Below are 22,314 nucleotides of genomic sequence, written 5' to 3'. Positions count from 1 at the left end.
CAGGCATGTGGCCAATGGGAGCTGTGGGGGCGACACCTGTGGGCAGCGGTGCAGAGACACACCCTGCCCCCCACCCAGAGCCGCTGCCAGAGGGGTATGCTGGTCTCTTTGGGAGCCGCGCTGCCCATGGTAAGTGCCACTCCCTGACTCCTCCCGCACACCAACCCCCTGCCTGAGCCCAGAGCCCACACCCTGCACCCAAACTTCCTCCCAGAGCCCTCACCCCTTTCCACACCCCAACCCAGAGCCCACACCTCTCCCACACCTCAACCCCCTGCTCCACCCCAGAGACTGCACCCAAAGCCCTGTCTGAATCAAGGTACCTCACTTTATTTTCGTTTGCTTCCTATTACTTATAATATAGGAGGCGGATGAAGAAAAAAGTGAAAAACAGAGGGGTGGGGGGAGATAAGAGAGAATGTTCTTTTTCTTGGTTGGGTCCCCAGGGAGGGCCCCCAAACATGAAGCTGTGCACGGGGCCCCACTAACTCTAAATCCACCACTGGATTTACAGTGTGTGATTTACTGTATGTTGCAAGTGCTGCTTTTATGCACTTATCAGTTTGATAGCAGTAGATTAAATCTTTACATCACCTCTGATATATTATAACAAATACATGTAAGTATTTTTCAAGTACTTTATGCCAAAACCCACTTATACATTTCTAAAATTTCTTAAATTATGGGGTTCCCTCACCTTTGATGCGTTACCCATTATCATTATTAGAACAAACATTCCACTACTTTCTTCTCTTTGTCTGTACAACCAGAACTGATACATACAATCTACACAAGGTTTGGATTTCCAACTGGAGGTGGAAGAGAGAAATTGATGCTGGGTATTCTGTTTTTGCCAAACCCATTAATGATATTCAGCAGGTGAACCATGTTTGAAGTAGCTTGTAATTGTACTGTCTACTGCCTGTGTGTATCATTGCTCTCTTAATGGATTGATTGAGAACGGCCCACCTGTGCACCTTCAGCGCTATACTGCTTAAAAAGCTAAAAGAGATTGTTCCTTTTAACTCAGGCAGTAATATCTCTTATTTTTAGGGGATGAGGAGCTGAGTTTTATCTTTGCTGTTGCTGTAAACTGCTCAAAAGCCAAGATGTCCAAGAGGTTTGTTACAGACTTCATAAGGCAATAAGTGATAGCAACAATCATACCTTGCCATCAGCAGAATAAGCTTTATACTTTAATGGATGTTGTGGGTGCTCAGCACTTCAGAAAATCAGGCCCTGGGTTTAGATTGCGTACTGTTATGCACCCAAGCTTGAAAATTTTTGCAAGAGTGCTTTATTGAAGCTTGTTGGACTTTTTATACGTAAGTTACTGTATTTCAGACAATGAAGTTAAACAATCGTATGATGTTTAAACTGTATGTTTTTAATCTTCTTGGAAAAACCCTAGCTTTACATATGCATTTCTCAAACTTGTTTTCCAATACAATTGTATGATTTCCAGGGAGTACTCAGAACCGATTTAAAGGGTGTCCTATTAACAACTGCAAAGAAACTGTTCCCCTCTACTTTCCTGGCCATTCACAGTATGTTCTGTATTTCAGTTATAAGTATTTTCTGGGGATCATGTAATGATATACTATACACTAAGGGATACTGGGCTAGTAATACTTGATTAGCTGAACATGCCTATTACTGTAATTCCAATAAAGGATTCCTTGGGTAACGTGACATATAACAATGGTCAGTACTATTTAGTCTTAATGGACGTGGTGGCAGGAGGAAAGAAATGGTTATGTACTTATTTTAAGTATGTTGAGCTACCTGTCCAAGGAATAGTTGTATTCAGTTTGAGTGAATTTAAATCATATACATTACCACTCTCGTCCCAAGCCCTATCCTCTTGAGTTAGGAGAGTTCTAGAATGGGGATGGTGATGACTGGGACAGACTTCAGTTGACGGTTGACTTCAGTCAGAGAAGTTTGGGTTTGGCCTTCAACTCATGGCGTGAGCTCTAAAGGAGAATGAAACGTTTTTGTTTCCCGTAATTCCTGTAATCTCCAGTGTTTCAAAAGCACCTTACAGGAAAGTTTAAGGTCTGAGGACTGCTTGGATAGTCTGTGTCACAAAAGACACCTTTTCCTTTTTGTAAATGGTGGATAATTGAGGACCATGTGTGTTGTGATGCTGTTAAGGTGCAGTTTGTTTATTTTGTTTCTTTGCTGTTGATTGCTGTTTGTTACGTGTATTATTTTTGTTCTGTTTGTTGTTGCTTTGTAAATACCAACATAAATCAATCACGTATTTTTGTTACCCGATGAATATATTGTTTTTATAAAAAAGAGGTCATTTAGCCTAATCTGGTTCATCTTTGGGAAATGTTACTTGAAAGAAAAAAAGAACTAGAGGGAATCAGGGAGTCAAATTCTGCCCTAAGGAGACAACAAAAGTGAGTGTTTGTGGCAGCATTTAAAACAAATTAATAAGGATATTCTCTGAAAGCCACTCGTTCTGGGCAGAATCCCGCACTTGTAGAAACAACTGGTGAGAATCCTCATAGCAAGTCTACAAAAATGTGGGTTCATTGCTTAGATTTGAGATATATTCTATGGAGATTATTATTAACCCATGCCTACTTATTTATTGTCGAGTGTAAACTCTGTGTCTGGGTCTGTACAGAATGTAGGGGAGACACCGTCCATGTGCTATAGAGCTTTCAGTCTAAAAGCCATAGGTCCAATCCAAGACATTATGGCAAATCTAGGGAAAATTAGATTTTTGAGTGACTATTGCAATGTACTGCTTTGTTATGTGTGTTTGAGATCGTGTCACCATCTAGTGCTTGGCCCAATGGAAGAGGATAAAGCATTTACTATTGCTAGCTAGAGGGAGATCTCTAGCTCAGGTGGCAGAGGCCTGTGTTTCTGGAGCTGAAGGAAGAACGTTGTATCTCTTCTCTGCATGTGTGTGTGAGATTTATCTAGACCAGTGGTTCCCAAACTTGTTCCGCCACTTGTGCAGGGACAGTGCCTGGCGGGCCGGGCCTGTTTGTTTACTTGCCACGTCCGCAGGTTCGGCCGATCGCGGCTCCCAGTGGCCGCGGTTCGCTGCTCCAGGCCAATGGGAGCTGTTGGAAGTGGCAGCCAGTCCCCGCGCTGCTTCCCGCAGCTCCCATTGGCCTGGAGCAGCGAACCGTGGCCACTGGGAGCCGCGATCGGCCGAACCTGCGGACACGGCAGGTAAACAAACCGGCCCGGCCCGCCAGGGGCTTTCCCTGCACAAGCGACAGAACAAGTTTGTGAACCATTGCTCCAGACATTATGTCCGACCTAGGCAGCACATAGATTCATTATCTCTAACTCTTCAAAGTCCAGTTGTCCATACTTTCAGAATTGTCAGTGAATTCATGTGCTACCAATAGACCTAAGATTTCATTCAGGGTAGAAATTAGCTTGTGGTGGTTTATTTTTATTAAGAGAAAGATAGCATCATAGGTGCGTTATAATAAGTGTATCACTTTGCTCCAAGGTTCTCATTCATTGAATTAGAAGGTACTTACTTCATTCAGGTTTCAGAGTAATAGCCGTGTTAGTCTGTATTCGCAAAAAGAAAAGGAGTACTTGTGGCACCTTAGAGACTAACCAATTTATTTGAGCATGAGAGCTCACGAAAGCTCATGCTCAAATAAATTGGTTAGTCTCTAAGGTGCCACAAGTACTCCTTTTCTTTTTACTTTATTCAGATTTCATATGTCAGGAGATATTCAGCTACACTTTACAGTTCTTTAGCCTGATATCCAAATTGCTCATAAGGCAATATAATTCATATAGAGAGAACCTTGCAGCTACTAACTGGTCTTTTTACGGTAAATGCAGGTTTTGACAACTGGGGCCATGTTTTAATTTCCATTTGTAAAATGGAAATTTGAGGAAGTGGAGGTTTGACGCTTCAAAAAAATTATATGCTTGGAAAAATAGTCTTTATTTCCTCCAAAATCATTTTTCTCCAAAGGCCTGTCATGATGGCACAAGAATTCCTCCAGGTGGAAATAGCGGCAACAACAAAAAAAAGGTGTGTGTGTGGGGGGGAGTGGGAGTGGGGAAAGCTCTCTTCCCCCTAGAACAGGGTCTTACTGGCTCCTTCTGCTCAACTAACTGTTCCCTGCTCTGATGCTATGGATAGACCTCTCTGCTGGCTGCTGCTGTGAGCAGCTGTTACAGGTTAAGACTCAGAGAATTAGGCTACATTTTAAAATTAATTTAAGTTTATCTTTGTATTGTGTTCATTTTGGCTTTAGTGGTTTCTCCTTCCTGATTCTGCCGTGGTTGGAGATATAGTGACCTTCCTGTGAATCCTGTATTGCAGTTTATCCTTCTTTCTTGAGCAGAAACAGTGCTATGGGTGTGCTGGGGAAGGGGGAGTTTGATCTCTTTCCCATGATAGTAAACTGTAAGATGAAGCTGTTTTTCTGAAGGTAGGTGCAGTGTTGAGTACCAGTTCCACACAACAGAGATTAGAAGGTAGGGTTGCCAGCCCTCCAGGATTGCCTTGGAGTCTCCAGAAATTAAAAAATAATCTTTAATTAAAGATTGTCATGTGATGAAACCTCCAGGAATATATCCAACCAAAATTGGCAACCCTATTAGAAGGTGCTCCTGCATCTCTGGGGATCCTAGTGGTAGCCTAAAGAAATTGGTTCCATGGTAGGGGGGAAAAATATTTGGACCCAGCAAGTAGTGATAGCCCTAAGCTTTTTCTGTGGCAGCCATTTTATTTTGTTGTTATGCTGCACAGCCCTTGAAATGTCAGAAAAGCCCAGGACTGTGGAAGTCTGACTGGAGTGCAGCCCATCGTATGAAGACACTGAGGGCTTGTCTACACTGGCACTTTATTGTGCTGCAACTGTATCACTCAGGGGTGTGAAAAAACACCCCTCTGAGCGCAGCAAGTTTCAGCGCTGTAAAGCGCCAGTGTAGACAGTGCGCCATTGCTGGGAGCTGCGCCCCTCGTGGAGATGGGTTTTTTAGAGTGCTGGGACAGCTCTCTCAGCGCTCTGCCATGACTACACAGCCACGTTCGGCAGTGCTTTAATGTGCCAGTATGGACAAGCCCTCACTCTAGCAGGCTTCTTCTGCCCAAGCCCTTTTCCCCATGGAAGTGGGTCTTTTCCCCCCTATCCCCAAGGAAGAGAGATCCTGTCTGAAGAGGAACTAAAGCCTGACTAATTAACAGAAGACATAAGACTCTCTTCTAAAAGGTGGTTTTAACCTTTAGTTAAAAGATGAGAAACCTGAGCCAGAACACAGAAGGGGATCCTCTCCTGGCTAACTTTAGTATGATTTCCAGAGGGTTTCCATCAGCACACAGTCCAGCACTTCTTGGGTATGAAGCAACAAGTCTGGATGGAACACTTGATAGGAAGTGTTCAACTGAACTGATGTAGTCAACAAGCCCCTGTGTAATGGATTGATATTATCAAACCTTTTTTTTTATTTTTATTTGTATTTTTTGGTCCAATCTCTACCTGCTGGTAAAAGGAGATAGGTAGGCCCACCCGCTTGGCTAATATAGGAGGACTCTGAGAAACCAAATTATCACTTAGGAAATTACCCTTTACCTCTAGGGAGGATGTGTGTTGATCACTATATATGTTTCTGAACTTACAATTTGGTTTAAGTTAATTTAGAACTAAAGCAGTAAACTCTTGCATATCAGTTTAGGAGCCAGAGCAAAATAGGAGAATGAAGTTACTACCATTCTGTGTGTCTGTATACATTACTTACATAAGACCCTGAGAAAGCCTTTCTGTAGTTGGGGCTGAAAGGGCAGGTGATTGGTAATGGAATAGGAGCCTTCCACCTCTGGGTCAAATCTGACACATGTAATGATTGTGTATAGTAGCCTTTAGTCTCTAAGGTGCCACGAGGACTCCTCGTTGTTTTTATTGCATGTTAATGATTCAGTAGTCTCAGTCCAGTTCCTAGTAGATAGGTTTCTATACAGGGCCGGTGCAAGGAGGTTTCATGCCCTAGGCGAAACTTCCACCTTGCGCCGCCCTCGGCCCGGGGAGCCGCGTGCAGCAGCTCCCCACCCCAGCTCACCTCTGCTCCGCCTCCTCCCCGAGCACGCCGCCGCTTCTCCCACCTCCCAGACTTGCGGCACCAATCAGCTGTTTGGCACACAAGCCTGGGAGGGAGAGAAGCAGAGCAGGGCGGTGCTCAGGGGAGGAGGCGGAGCAGAGGTGAGCTGGGGCGGGGAGCGGTTCCCCTGTGTGCCAACCTTCACCCCCCCCCCCCCCCCGTTACTTGCTGAAGGCCGCCCTCCCCATGCCCCCCCTGCTCCAGCTCACCTCCGCTCCACCACCGCCCCCAACCACTTGGCACCCTAGGCGACCGCCTAGTTCACCTAGTGGTTGCACCGGCCCTGTTTCTATATTATAAAAAGATCCCAGCATCACAGTAGTTAAACAGCAGCAGCAGCCCCGTGTGACAGTCTGATCAGAGAGGCCAAATGCTGACGGAGAATAGAGACTGAATTGCCCTCTCACTCTAGACTTGGAATGATCTGGAGCACCTTGCACTGTCATTGCTTGCTGTTTTGTACCATTCGTGGCTAAAGGTGATACTCATTCGCCAGGACTGTCAAACCAGCACCTCTGATGAGCACTAAAATTAACTTTAAAGAAAGCTGGCACATGGAGTCAGACCCCAGTCAGTAACAAGGAAACCAGACAATCAGCTTTACTGTGTCCTGGGGTGAAGTGGTCAGGTACTGTTCAGTTGTATAATTTCAAGGTTTTTTTTTCTTTCAAAGGACAGATAAGAGTATTAAATCACTCAAAGGCGTGAGCCGTAATGCAGCAGCTTCTCCAGTTTTTACCAAGGCACAGACAGTTCAGGTGAAGTCACATAGACAAGTAGAGCAACATAAGAGCTTTCAGAAATTACCCCCAAGCAATTCAAAATGATTTATTAAAGTGTATTCTGAGAATATTATGGGTGTGATATAAACCCAGAGAAAAATCAAAATATTTCAATCTGGAATTAAACCTCAGTTCCTAGGTATGACGTGGATAGCATTGTTGGGTCCTATTCCTGCACTTGAGAAAATCTGTGGGATTACTACTGTGTGCAGAGAAAACCTGGTAATAAGCTCTGAGCTCACACACCATCCTGGACATAAAAATAGTCAGATGTCGGGGCTGTGAGAAGGCCCAGTAAGCAGGAGGTGATGGACACTCTCCTAACGTGCATTGCTTGTCATGCCAATAGCCAGCTCATGAACTGGGGCTGAGTTTATGCAGAGGACTTTTTGCTAGGTTGTGTTTGTTGTTTTTGGCTTTTACATTTAGTTAATCTTTAGCCGGTGCTAGAAGTACAGTCTGACAAATGTAAAGAGAACAAGTACAAATCCCTCTAAAAAGTACACCATCAATTACTGAAGGCAGTACATTCTGCTGTCCTGCCAACCTGTAGAACCCCAGTGAAGCTATTGGCAAAATGTGAAGTTATGTAACAGCCAATTTTGAAATCCGATATGCAGATCAGTTCCTCTTTGCTGTGGACTCTCCTCCTTTATGCCTAGTTCACTGTTGCTCGTGCAATAGCTGGCACTGGGGATAAGCAGCCCCTATGCCACACAGTGCAGCATGTGTAGTAGCCATTTCCATATCACACGACCTCCTTGTCCACTGGCAGTAGAGTGCAAGCCGGCAGCTACAAAGGCTATTCATTGACATGCAGGATTGAGGCCGAAGATGGCACCCTGTTTATCTTTATATTAGGAATTTACTAATTTACTGGGTTACTTTGCTTTGGGGTGTTGTACAACATCTCTAAATATTATTTTCAGATAGTTTTTGAGGCATACGTTTTAAATGATTTGGAAATAACCAGGGAAACTGTTGTCTGTTTTATTTTTCAAACAATTAAAATGTAACTTGCAGAATAAAAATGTGGCCCAGATACCTGCATTTTTTTCCTTGGGCTGAAGTCCAGCTGTTCATTGAGCTGCTTTGCTCCTGCTGAGCAAACAGTAAGAAAATGTATAACACGCGTGTGCCTCCTGTGCTGCCTAATGCTCTGCCTAGCATGTCCTTGTGATTCAGTGTTGATGCCTGGGACCCAATGGAGCTGGGGATGAGGGGTTTGGGGTGTGGGAGGGGCTCAGGGCTGGGGCAGGGGGTTGGGTGTGGGAGGGGGTCAGAGCTCTGGGCTGGGGGTGCAGGCTCAGGGGTGGGGCCAGGGTGAGGAGTTTAAGGGCAGGAAGGGGCTTCAGGTTGGGGGGGCTCAGGGCTGGGGCAGAGGATTGGGGCACAGGCTTACCTTGGGCGGCTCTCGGTCAGCGGTGCAGCAGGGGTGCTAAGGCAGGCTTCCTGCCTGTCCTGGCACCACGGAGCACGCTGCTCCCTGGAAGCGGCTAGCCCCAGGTCCGGCTCCTAGGCAGAGGCGCACAAGCAGCTCCGCGCGGCTCTTGCCCGCAGGCACAACCCCCCCAGCTCCCATTGGCTGGGAACCAGCCAATGGGCATGCAGAGCCAGTGCTTGGGGTGGGGGCAGTGTGCAGAGCCCCATGGCCCCCTACCTAGGAGCCAGGCCTGCTGCGGCCATTTCCGGGGCGCAGTGCAGTGTCAGAACAGGTAGGGACTAGCCTATCTTAGCCAGGCAGCTCCGCTGATGGGACTTTTAACATCCATTGTGAACCATTGGTCCATTATTTCATTCTGATGTTACGAACACAAAGATGATTCCATAGAAGAGTCTCAGAAAAGCTCTCGCTTTTTCAGTTGAGTAGCAAAGCTGCAGGCATTGTAAGTGAAAGAATAGTTTGTGTTTTTGTACAGGAGTAATGTCCCAAATTTCTTTCCACATCATGTAATTTAAAGGCAATGGGACTATGGATTTAAGAACCTTATGATGACAGTGATCTCTCCAGAATCTTAATTTTGGTGTCTACGCTACAAGATTGCTAAATTTAATTGTCTTAATGGAGAGTAATTAATTGGAAGATATCAAAAGACCCCCAGAAAGATGAATTCAAACCCCAAAATTATATCTGCTTTCCGGTTTTTGTTAGCATACTTTATTGGGATAGGTCCTTTAGCGTCCCTGTAATGTAAGATTATTACTATTTTAGTAGTATGTCAGTCAGCCTAGTAAATTTACAAGTATAGATCAAAACTGGTGTCCAGCAACAAGTTTACACTCTTTAAAACGTGATAAAGGCAAAGCTTTGTGCTATAGCTCAGGGGTCTCAAGCTGCTCTCCACTGGATTTAGCAGGAATAGGGGAGGTGTGAGAATTGTTGATGATAAAAATGTCAGGAGGACTGCATGAGGAAGTGGATTTGTGAAAGGATTTGAAAGATGAGAGAGAGGGTGCTTGGCAGATTATTTTGTTTTACTTCTGTGACTATCCAATTTCTGCTCAACTGGAAAGCAAAGGAAAGTATTGTTCAGGTTTTAAACCTTTTCTGACTATTTTTGGTGCGGGGTGTGTGTCTTTTGCTATGTTTGGAAAGTGACTGGCACATTGTGGGTGCTATCTTGATCTGAATGAATAATAACAGCAACACTCTTTCACTGATGTAGAGCCCACAGAAACAAAGGCAAGAAACCAAGAAATTGAAGTTGTGTTCATCAGGGTCCAGATGACTGACTGAAAATAATGCTGTGTTCTGAGGTTGTGCAATGTAAAGCACCAGATAGCATTATTAGCAAAAGTACTAGGTAAGTCTACATTACACGTATGAAAATAAAGTCTGTGGTACTGACAGCTCAATAGTCCACAGAGATCTACTAGCAAATATAGTCAACACCTATTTCTTTTTGTAGAAAAAAGGTTTACATTGAATCAGGAGAAGACTTTTCCCATTTAAGTGCATTCCAGGAATAATTTTAGGACAGGTTATAGACGGTAATACCTTTTTTAAGAAAAAGAATATTCTGACCATACTGGAGAGTGCTTGGCTGGAAGCTGTTAATTAGAACACGATGACCGTTGATTATCAGACATAGATAAGAGAGAATTTTTCTCAGACTTTCATATATAAAGATAGAAATTTGGTGTCGAACAATTAAAAAAAAACACCCTACGTTTACTTTTCTCTTTGCACATCAAAATTGGGAATAAATTAGCAAATCTGGGCTGTGACCAACCTTTCGTTTCTGAACATGGAAAAAGATCAAATACGAGTGGACTAAAAATACTTCTTCTAAAATTGGACTGTGGGAAAAAGATGGGAAAGTGATGAAATGCAACAGATTAGTGTAGCAGCATTTATGTGACTAGGTCTCCTTTTCTCATAATTTCATATCAGAACACAGATAGATGCATCTAGACTGTTTCGTTACAATAGCCTGACTTGGCACAAGTCTTGTATATGAGTTGAAGCCTAAAAAAATTAGCCCTTATTAGTTCTTTAATAGGAAATGAAATAAAATATCTAATGGAGGAGCATACAGTGGGAATAAACAGCAGTGCATCATGGCTTGTAAGAAACATCTGCAGGATGTATTTAGCTGCATCTGGAATGCAGGCGGCATAAGACCCAAATCAGACTTCCATTCATGAGTCACTGAAAGTCTATGCACCTATCCAGAACCTTTGGGCAAATTCTGCTGAGAGTTTCACTGTTATAAATCCAACCAGAGTAACTCCATTAACTTTAGTGGAGTAATTCTAGATTAACTGTGGTGTAACTAAGAAAAAAATTGCCCTTCCTCTCCTACAAAAAAATTGCAGTGATAAGTTAGTTGTCAGAAACTATTGCAGAATTTGTTGGAAAGACTTTTTCTAAAATTTTGAGACATTAGTTAAAAAGAAAACCATCCCTTGATTCTGATATGCACATTAACTCCCAGGTAATCTGATTTAAGGCCCTTCTCTTGCACAGATTTATGTAATTTTGTGTATTGTGAGTAAATCCCATTGGTTCAGGAGCAGCCTGATGTAGGTTATAGGAGCCCAACTCTGTGCATTCCAAATGTACCTGAGATTCTGTGGGTCTTCTCACGTATGCAAAGTTATTTGCATACTTAAATATTTGCAGGATTGGGTTCTAATACAGTAGCACTAACAGGAAATGTGAGAATGCATTAGAATGACAGTATAACACTGTTATTAAACGAGAGGGAGTCTGTTAGTAGCATATGACTTCCATGAAACGGGGAGGGAGGGGCAAAAAAGAGACTTATTTATAGAAATTTAGGGTTATGGTTTTACAGAATCTGGCCCATAGTTTGCAATAACTGACAGAAACAGATACATAGTAGATCGTGGGGTGGGGTGGGGTGGAGTAATATCAGTTAATAGAAAAGGTGTTGTTGGTAGTAATATTTCCTTGTACAAGACTTCACCTTGCTTGGAAGTGGGTCTTTTTTCATATGAGGTATCTGTGGCAACCTGTAATTTAATATTGTTCATTACCCATTGGCAAAGACACCCAGCTCCACATTGTAGGCATTTCACTTTAGTTAGCTTTTAACTTCAGGAGACATATTTGATTATGATTTGTGGCTCTTTTTTCCAAGTAATAATTATTAATTTGCTTCGCTAAATCAGCTAATGATAGTTTTAGTTGATGGTAAAGAAATGGTCATTGCTATTAGCAAGAGCTGTTCCTTATACATGTGAGAAGGAAGAAACAAGAACTGCTAAAATGCTACCATAAGGGCATCTCGGACAAAAGGCTTCCTGTAAAACCTTAAAACAATCGCATTTCTCAGCTACACAAGAAGATCAGCGTAGCCAGGGATACTGTGCCCATCATGGGTGAAACAAATGGGGAGAAAATTATAATGAATATGTCCCCACCCACACCAAGGCCCCAGTTCTGCAAGCTGAACCATGTGAGCAGCCCAACTGACTTCAAGTCGGCCTTTGTGTAGACACAGACATCCACAGGTTAGGGACCTAAGAAATTACCTGTGTTGAATGAGAACTTAAAAAACAACCCCCCCCCCAAACAGTGACAGATAGCCGAAGTTATACATGTCTCCAAGTTCAGTGTGGACTAGGCAAAGCATGCCAAGCCTATGTCTTCTAACTTAGCTAGGTTCAGTATTTTGGGATCCTTTCCAGAATGTCAGGTTTCAGAGGCTTTCATTTAACAAGAGGCTGCTAGGCAGCTCTCCAGCACCACATTCTACACGCCATTACCCTCTGATCCCACTGAGGGTTACCAAAAGAAACTACACCATCTGCTCAAGAAACTCCCTGAAAAAGCACAAGAACAAATCCACACAGACACACGCCTAGAACTCCGAGCAGGGGTATTCTATCTGCTACCCAAGATCCGTAAACCTGGGAATCCTGGACACCCCACCATCTCAGGCATTGGCACCCTGACAGCAGGATTGTCTGGCTAAGTAGACTCCCTCCTCAGGCCCTACGCTACCAGCACTCCCAGCTGTCTTCGAGACACCACTGACTTCCTGAGGAAACTATAATCCCCTGGTGATCTTCCTGAAATCACCATCCTAGCCACTATGTGTGTAGAAGCCCTCTACACCAACATTCCACACAAAGATGGACTACAAGCCGTCAGGAACAGTATCCCCGATAATGTTACAGCAAACCTGGTAGCTGAACTTTGTGACTTTGTCCTCACCCATAACTACGTCACATTTGGGGACAATGTATACCTTCAAATCAGCGGCACTGCTATAGGTACCTGCTTGGTCCCACAGTATGCCAACATTTTTATGAGAGCTTCCTCAGCTCTCGTCCCCTAATGCCCCTACTCTACTTGCGCTACATTGATGACATCTTCATCATCTGGATGCATGGAAAAGAAGCCCTTGAGGAATTCCACCATGATTTCAACAATTTCCATCCCACCATCAACCTCAGCTTGGACCAGTCCACACAAGAAATCCACTTCCTGGACACTACAGTGCTAATAAGCAATGGTCACATAAACACTACCTGTACCGGAAACCTACTGACCGCTATACTTACCTACATGCCTCCAGGTTTCATCCAGACCACACGACACAATCCATTGTCTACAGCCAAGCTCTACGATACAACCGCATTTGCTCCAACCCCTCAGACAGAGAAAAACACCTACAAGATCTCTATCAAGTGTTCTTACAACTATAATACCCACCTGCTGAAGGGAAGAAACAGATTGACAGAGCCAGAAGTCACCTACTACAGGACAGGCCCAACAAAGAAAATAACAGAACGCCACTAGCCGTCACCTTCAGCCCCCAACTAAAACCTCTCCAGCGCATCATCAAGGATCTACAACCTATCCTGAAGGATGACCCATCGCTCTCACAGATCTTGGGAGACAGGCCAGTCCTTGCTTACAGACAGCCCCCCAACCTGAAGCAAATACTCACCAGCAACCACACAACAGAACCACTAACCCAGGAACCTATCCTTGCAACAAAGCCCGTTGCCAGCTGTGTCTACATACCTATTCAGGGGACACCATCATAGGGCCTAATCACATCAGCCACACTATCAGAGGCTCGTTCACCTGCACATCTACCAATATGATATAGCCATCATCTGCCAGCAATGCCCCTCTGCCATGTACATTGGCCAAACTGGACAGTCTCTACGGCAAAGAATAAATGGACACAAATCAGACGTCAAGAATTATAACATTCAAAAACCAGTCAGAGAACACTTCAGTCTCTCTGGTCACTCGATTACAGACCTAAAAGTGGCAATTCTTCAACAAAAAAACTTCAAACACAGGCTCCAACGAGAGACTGCTGAATTGGAATTAGTTTGCAAACTGGATACAATTAACTTAGGCTTGAATAAAGACTGGGAGTGGATGTCATTATACAAAGTAAAACTATTTCCCCATGTTTATTTTCCCCCCTTACTGTTCCTCTCATGTTCTTGTCAACTGCTGGAAATGGCCCACCTTGATTATCACTACCAAAGGTGCCCCCCCCCGCTAGTAATAGTTCACCTTAAGTGATTGTTACAGTGTGTATGGTAACACCCATTGTTTCATGTTCTCTGTGTATATAAAATCTCCCCACTGTATTTTCTGCTGCCTGCATCCGATGAAGTGAGCTGTAGCTCACGAAAGCTTTTGCTCAAATAAATTTGTTAGTCTCTAAGGTGCCACAAGCACTCCTTTTCTTTTTCCAGAATTTGTTTTCTTAAATAATTTTAATACATTTTTACCTGCTCCACCTTGGCCAGCAGGCAAAGTATGTTTAACTTGTGTTAAATAAAGCCTTTTTTAAAAAAATCTTCCATTTATATGAATATTTTGAGGGCCCAATCCTTCTAGTGCACTAAAAATGGATAGGAGCAACTTCAGGGCACAATCAAACATGCCTGAGTCACAAGGGGACTTGCCAATAAAAGTGGCTAACTGTAGAGAAACAGAGTGGCGGGGGAAGGCGGAATGGAATCTGCAGAAGAGCCCAGCAGACAGTGCCAGTATCAATACAGGGTCTGGCAATGTACATATACTATGAAATAGTTCTTATGAGTCTTATTTTCTACATTAGGCATGTGCAGGTAATAGTGAATAAATAATTACATGAAGAAAAATGCACTTGCAATTGCATGCTTAGTTAATGCATGCCAGAACTGCAAAACTGGATATTTTTATGGACAAATATCCAGCTGAATGTGTAACTAGCTCTTTGTGAGCCCAGTTACTGGCTAGTTTGTGCAGGTATGGTCCCATTAAGTGTGCAAATACATACACACTCTGACAACTTAATTGCAGGCTTCAAGTCTCAGAGTCTCCCTTTCAGGGCACAGCCAGAATCTCTGCATACCTTCAGACCCCCTTCTCCATTGTCCTTCAGCCCCAGGTGCAGTGGAACTCTTCACGGGGATCCTTACACTTGTGGAAGAGGGGGTGCAAGATGTGCCTGAATACACACGGTAAATATGTAAACCCTGTGGAGCCTATGACTTATGTGTTAGCTATTTCACCAAATCAAGTAATGGAAAATCTATACATCTGAGGTTAATTATATTGGGTTCACAATAACATTTTACCAATTTCATAAATATATTAATTACGTATTTTTATATTCAGTGTACCTCTCATTTTCATCCTACTTTGAAGGGTGATGGTTTTATGAGATTGACCATACCCTTGTGCACATGTTGAAAAATATCTTTTCATGTTTTCTGTAGTATATGTATGTATGCATCCATACACCGCAATGCTGCACTCTTTACCAGATCTACGAGTGTGAGAATATTTTGGCCTATGTTAATGGTAAAACATCCTGGTCTACTCGATGAAGTTAGGTTGATGTAAGCCGCCTTGCATCCAAACTAGTTGTGCATGTGTCTACACTTAAATTTGTCCCGCACTAATGTGGACTCTCCATAATGCCAACAAAGTAATGCCACCTCACCAAGTGGTGGTAAGTCACGGTCAATGTACTGAGGTCAGTGCAGCACAGATGTAGACACTGTGTTACGTATGTCAACCCTAACAACCCTCTAGCAGCTATCCCACAATGCCTGACAGTGACCACTCTGGTCACAGTTGTGAACTTCACTGTCCAAGGGTCAGGGAAATTGGAGTCCCGCCCTCCTCTTTAAAATCCCATATGTTTTTGAAGTGCCTTTTCCTGATCGTCCCTCTTGGCAAGCACACCTACCAGCTCTGCGCTATTGTGTGAAGATGCCCAGCTGCCCATGCAGGCTGCTCTCGCCCGCTCAAATTAGACAGGAGATATTGGGTGTTTCCCGGCCCCCGTGGGAAGAAGAGGCAAGTGCTGGCACAGGTACAGATCAGCCACAGACACATGGACGTTTATGAACAGATTGATGGGGATGCAGGACAAGGGGTACAACAGGGACCAGTAGCAGTGCCGTGTGAAAGCATAGGGACTGTGGCAGGCATACCAGAAGGCCAGAGGGGCCAACAGTCTATCTGGCGCAGAGCCATAGACCTGCCACTTTTGCAAAGAGCTGCCTGCCATAGATCCCCTCACCACCCTGCACACTGCTGTGGAGTAGGGTCACCAATTTTGGTTGGGCGTATTCCTGGAGGTTTCATCACATGACATAATTTTTTAACAGGACCCCAAACTGCAGGGCCAGGTAGAGCACAGTAGCCCACAATGCATTTCTGTGGCTCACTGTTAAAGTGCTCTTTCAAAGCCTCCCTGTGCTGTATAGTTCCGCACTGAGCTTTTCTTGTAGCCCTTGTATCTGGCTGTCCAAACTCAGCAGATAACTGCTCCACCTCTGCCCTGGTGCCAACTTTCCCCCCTTTGCTTCACAAATATTACACAGGACACAGCAGGCAGCTGTAACCGTTGGGATATTTTTCTTGCTGAGATCCAATCTTGTGGATAAACACCACCAGCTCTTTTCATTCTACCAAAAGCACATTCAACTGTCATTTGGTACCTGAATTTTCCTTGGTGAAGTCGAGGTGACTGGTGTACGCAGAGGTGAAAGTAAGCCGGTCCGGTCCGGGCTCAGGCAGGGATTTAAAGGGCCCAGTGCTCCTGCCACTGCAGGGAGCCCCAGACCCTTTAAAGCACCACCAGAGCTCTGGCAGCGGGGCTCGGGCGGAGGCTCCCTGCCGGGGCCGGAGCACTGGGCCCTTTAAATCCCCACCTGAGCCCGGCTGCCGGAGCCCCAGTGCTCTGGTAGCTAGGCTCCAGCAGGGATTTAAAATGCCCGGAGCTCTGCGGCTGGAGCCCCAGGCCTTTTAATTCACCCCTGAACCCCGGGGCTCCCAGCCGCCTCAGCAGCGGGGTGATTTAAAGGCCCCAGGGCTCCCAGCCAGAGCCCCGGGGCCTTTAAATCGCCTCTTCCGGTTGAGGCCACGCCCCCACTCAGGACTCTGGTGTACCGGTAAGTCCTTTAAGTTACTTTCACCCCTGGGTGTACACCTTCATGAGGAAGTGGTAGGCGGGGCCCTAGGATCGCTATTGGCATTTCAGCATCACCAATGGTAATCTGCTGGTCAGGAAAGAACAGTCCTGTGTTCTTAAAGATGTGAGCATCATGCACCTTCCTTGACCAGCCCCATTGATGTCGCTGAAGTATCCCCGGTGATCCACCAGCACTTGCATAACCATAGAAAAACAGCCCTTTTTATTGATGTACACTGTTGCAAGGTGGTCTGGTGCCAAAATAGGGATATATGTGCAGTCTGTCACTTCACTGCAATTCAGGAACCCCAGTGCTAAAAATCCATCCACTATGTTTCTGTTTTCACCAAGAAGGTTGGTAGTGAATGCCAGTGAAAATGAGGTAGGATCAGAGGCTAAAATAGATATGGAACGAGTTAAAAATTACTTAGACAAATCAGATATCTTCAAATCACCAGGGCCTGATGAAATGCATCCTAGAATACTCAAGGAGCTATCTGAGGAGATATCTGAGCCATTAGCGATTATCTTAGAAAAGTCATGGAAGACGAGAGAGATTCCAGAAGCCTGGAAAAGGGCAAATTTAGTGCCAATCTATAAAAAGGGAAATAAGGACAACCCAGGAAATGACAGACCAGTCACCTTAACTTTTCGTCAAGAACAAATTGTGTCAAACCAACCTGATAGCTTTCTTTGACAGGATAACAAGCTTTGTGATATTGAGGAAGTGGTAGACATGGTATATATGACTTTAGTAAAGCTTTTGATACGATCTCACATGACCTTCTCATAAACAAACTAGGGAAATGCAACCTAGATGAAATTACTATAAGGTAGATGCAAAACTGGTTGGAAAACCGCTCCCAGAGAGTAGGTTTCAGAGTGATAGTCATGTTAGTCTGTATCAGCAAAAACAATGAGGAGTCCTTGTGACACCTTAGAGACTAACAAATTAGGCCTGAATAAAGACTGGGAGTGCATGGGTTGCTACAAAAACTAATTTCCCCCTGCTGATACTCACACCTTCTTGTCAACTGTTTAAAATGACCTCATTAGCACTACAAACGTGATTTTTCCTCCTTTGGTATTCACCCTTTCTTGTCAACTGTTGAGAATAGCCCACTTCCACCTTAATTCAATTGTCTTGTTAGCACTGACCCCCCACTTGGTTAGGCAACTCCCATCTTTTCATGTGCTGTGTATTTATACCTACCTACTGTATTTTCCACTCCATGCATCTGATGAAGTGGGTTTTAGCCCACGAAAGCTTATGCCCAAATACATTTGTTAGTCTCGAAGGTGCCACAAAGACTCCTCGTTGTTTTTCTCAGAGAGTAGTTATCACTGGTTCACTGTCATCCTGGAAGGTCATAACAAGTGGGGTCCCACAGGGATCAGTTCTGGGTCCAGTTTTATTTAATATCTTCATCAATAATTTAGATAATGGCATACAGATTACACTTATAAATTTTGCGGATGATACCAAGTTGGGAGAGGTTGCAAGTGCTTTGGAGGATAGGATTAAAATTCAAAATGATCTGGACAAACTGGAAGGAACAATTAGTTGCACACATACAAAATGGGAAATGACCAGGGGCGGCGAGTTATATGCCTGGGCTCCAGCAATATTCAGGGCCCGGGTCCACCAATGTTTGGGGCCGGGTCTCTCCCCCGGCCCCACCTGCTGCCTCCCTGAGTGTCCCCTGGCCCCCACTTGCTGTCCCGACGCACCTCCCCTGGGCCCCGGAGTGTCCCTGCCTCAAGCCGGCAGCTGCCTCCTGCAGCTCCAGACTGCGCTCCGCTCTGCTGGCTCCTGGCATCAACTGCCGCTGCAGGGTCCTAGCGCCCCACATCCACTAGTGCCAGGGCAGGCTGACCCTGCCCCTGCCCCTGACCTTCTGCCTCAGATCCTTCACCAGCACAGGGACCCCCCTGCCCGCAGTCACCGCTCATGCCCCATGCTGGGGAAGGGGCAGCCCCACCCCTAGTGAGGCTACAGTGAGGGGCAGCAGCTGGGGAGGGAGGCGCACATGTGATGGCAGCCGCAGGCCCCCCTGGCACCCACCACAGGGGAAGCGAAGGACCTGAGAGGGGCCCTAGGACCCCTGGACCTGAGAGGGGCCCTAGGAGTACGTGCGGGGACAATGGTGTGAGGTGAGTGTGCTGCCGGGGAGGAAAAAGGGGGTCCCTTCCTTGGAGCTCACTGTTGCCAGCGGAGAGAGGGCTGGGGGGAGTTCTCCTCTCTGGTCCCAGCTCCGGGGCAGCCTGTCTGCACCCCAAGCTCCTCATCCCCGGCCCCGGCCCACCCAGAGCCCGCACCCCCCTGCACCACAACCTTCTGCCCTAGCCCTTAATCCCCTCTTGCACCATGAACCCCTTATCCCCACCCCGCAGCCCTCACCCCTGCACCCCAACCCTCTGCCCTAGCCCTGAGCCCCCTCCCACACCCCAAACCCCTCATCCCTAGCCAGAGCCCTTATCTCCCTGCACCCTAACCCTCTGTCGCAGCCCTGAGCCCTCTCCTGCATTGTGAACCTCTCATCCCTGGGCCCCATCCCACAGCCCTCTCCCCTGCACCCCAACACTCTGCCTGAGCCCCTCCCACACCCCAAACCCGTCATCACCAGCCCTACCCCAGAGCCCTCACATTTTTATATTATTTTTAAATATATATATATATATATATATATATGAGTTCATAAGGCAGGTGTGAGGGAGTGGGACTTGGACCTGTTCTGGACACCACCAAAAATTATACAAACCTGCCACTCCTGGAAATGACTGCTTAGGAAGGAGTACTGCGGAAAGGGATCTGGGGGTCATAGTGGATCACAAGCTAAATATGAGTCAACAGCGTAACATTGTTGCAAAAAAAAAGTGAACGTCATTCTGGGATGTATTAGCAGGAGTGTTGTAAGCAAGACACGAGAAGTAATTCTTCCGCGCTACTCCATGCTAATTAGGCCTCAACTGGAGTATTGTGTCCAGTTCTGGGCACCACATTTCAGGAAAGATGTGGACAAATTGGAGAAAGTCCAGAGAAGAGGAACAAAACTGATGAAAGGTCCAGAAAACATGACCTATGAGGCAAGATTGAAAATATTGGGTTTGTTTAGTCTGGAAAAGAGAAGACAGAGAGGGGACATAACAGTTTTCAAGTACATAAAAGGTTGTTACAGGGAGGAGGGAGAAGAAAAGTTTGTAGTGGAGACATGCCCTTAGTTTCAGGGGTTTTGTATGCCTTTTTGGATGCTTTTCTTACTGCTTTCAGTGTTTCTCCAACAGTCTCTCCTTACTCCTGAACTCTGCCCCAGGCCATGGCCTGTTTTTTTGTTTTTGATTTTTCCTTTGCCTAGCTGAAAATCACCTAACTGTTGCTCAGCACAAACAAATCACTTCTGGCTTCACTGGATTATCTTGTGAAGTTAACGTCACTGCACACAGGGGAGTTTCAGCCCTTTTCAACCTTCCTCACTACACTTTCTGCTCTGCATGGTTTTTCTGATGGCAAATGTTGGCTCTGAGAGTGTGAACAGGGCTTAAAGGTTCATTGGATTGGAGTGGCTTCCACTTATGCTTAATATCCTTGATGACATCCTAGCTCCTGAGGTAGACATGCAAACATATTGAGTGCAGGATATGTGGCATAACTAAGGTCATGTCTGCATAGAATCAGGACTGGAAGGGACCTTGAGAGGTCATCTAGTCCAGTGCCCCACATGAGCGGGGCTACAGCATCATAGCTGTGTCACTGTAGCCTGTAGCACTGTGCTGTAAATGCTTCCTACTGCAACAGAATTTTTTTTCCCCATCACCGTAGGAACTCCACTTTCTCCAGTAGTGATAGCTAGGTCGATGAAAGGATTCTTCCCTTGACCTAGCTGTACCTTCACCAAGGGTTAGGTTGGCATAGCTACAGTGGTGAGGTTTGTGTAAAGCTGAGCGCTGTAACTGTGTCGACCTAACTTTTAAGTGTAGACCCAGGCCCAAGTTCTGATGTCAGAAGTTAGTTTTTATGCTTTAACATCTTTCTGTGTTGTGTTTCTGCTGTCAGGCCACCAGACTTCCTTCTCCATCGGCTCCTTTCCAGTTGGCTCCTTGCCACTGAGCTGTAGTGTAAAATCTTGAGCAATCCTGGCCATGCAACAGACCCAAACAAAAACATCCTAGTTGCTGTCCATTTTTTTTCCCTCTGCTATAACAGTTGGGTAAAGAGCTAAATGCTAGCTAACAATTTAAGATGTAGTTGTAGTGGCTAAGTAAAGGATTTAGAGTGAAATCAGCTTCATGTACACAAAGCTGAATATTTGGATTTTATGCACATGGAATGTGGAGACACTGAGGAGGTGAAATCCTCTCTTCTGACTTAGGTTCAAGATTCATGGTGGGTGCAGAGCCCCCTGTGGCCACTATTCTAGATGTACGGTGTACTGGGATGGCTGGATTTCTGTAAAGATGGATCTGTGACCATTCCTTGGCCTGCTTTCAGTGTGACCTTTCATTCTTGACTATGCAGGACTCATGCACAGATCCTGTCTGTGATGCAAAATTGGGCGGTGCAGATATTCCTGCATAGGTACTCCCCCAGCAGGCTTCCAAGTACAGCCCCTTAATAGGCGTGGCTTTGTGGTTCCCTGTATACCCGTTCTCTGCTTACATATGAGACTTAAGTGAGATTGCTTAAAAGCTCTGCTGGATCAGGGCCATAGGGGTCCACACCAGGCAAAAGTGACCCCATTGCAAGGAATACTGTGACTTAATATGAATGAGAGATTCTTCCTTTTAAAGCTATGAGAAATTAATTCTGATTTCACTCTTTTCTGATTGTAGGTGCTGGGGATATAGCCAGTGTATATCTTGTGAAATTTGTGTTAGAGAATTTTTGATAAAACCTAGCTCTAATCTTTACTTCTTTGTTGTCATCAACATGGAGCACAATTTGCAATCATATGTTTTTGTCTTTTTAATAATAATTTTTAAAAAATACCTGGGAAAATGGGGGCAAAATTCTATGGAGAATTCATTTGCAGTGTGGGTTGGAGAGAAGAATTTAGCCTTACTTTGAAGAAACTTACTTCTTACTTTAAAGAAACATGTGTGCTGTTCTGAAATCTACTTTTAATTTCTGCAATATGTATGGTTGTAAATTAGCTTTTCATTTATATGTCCTAGCATGAAGAATGGTGGATGTCCTGTCAGATTCAGCCCAGCTTCCTTTTCTTCCTTTTGGATTTTTCTGTGTCTATTCTTTGCATTCCACAAGAGGCTTTTGCCTTGAATTCCTTAGATTATCATAGACTGATCCAGTTAGAATACTTTGAGAGAGTGAGAGATACTGTTTATGTGTCTAGTGTATGAATTATTAGTGGTTTAAAAGGATTAAAAACAGGAAGTTGTACTCCACTTCTAATACATTTTTGGAGGTCAGACTATTAAATGTACAGGAACTCCAAAACAAGTACAAGCCGCAATTTCACGACAGTGAAAATAACTGTCTTTGCATAACTAGTGAATAG

The 22,314-nt window shown here is 44.9% G+C and overlaps 1 protein-coding gene across 2 annotated transcripts in view; it reads left to right on the top strand.

Moving 5' to 3' along the window:
- Positions 1–22,314, top strand: part of MAML3 (mastermind like transcriptional coactivator 3) — a 366,068-nt gene that overhangs the window by 33,037 nt on the left and 310,717 nt on the right. The window lies entirely within an intron of this gene.

Source organism: Lepidochelys olivacea (genome assembly GCF_965140295.1).
Source record: "Lepidochelys olivacea isolate rLepOli2 genome assembly, chromosome: 4".
Classification (NCBI taxonomy): domain Eukaryota; kingdom Metazoa; phylum Chordata; order Testudines; family Cheloniidae; genus Lepidochelys; species Lepidochelys olivacea.
Note: the sequence above shows the minus strand (reverse complement) of the source record. Positions and strands in the feature narration are given on the sequence as shown.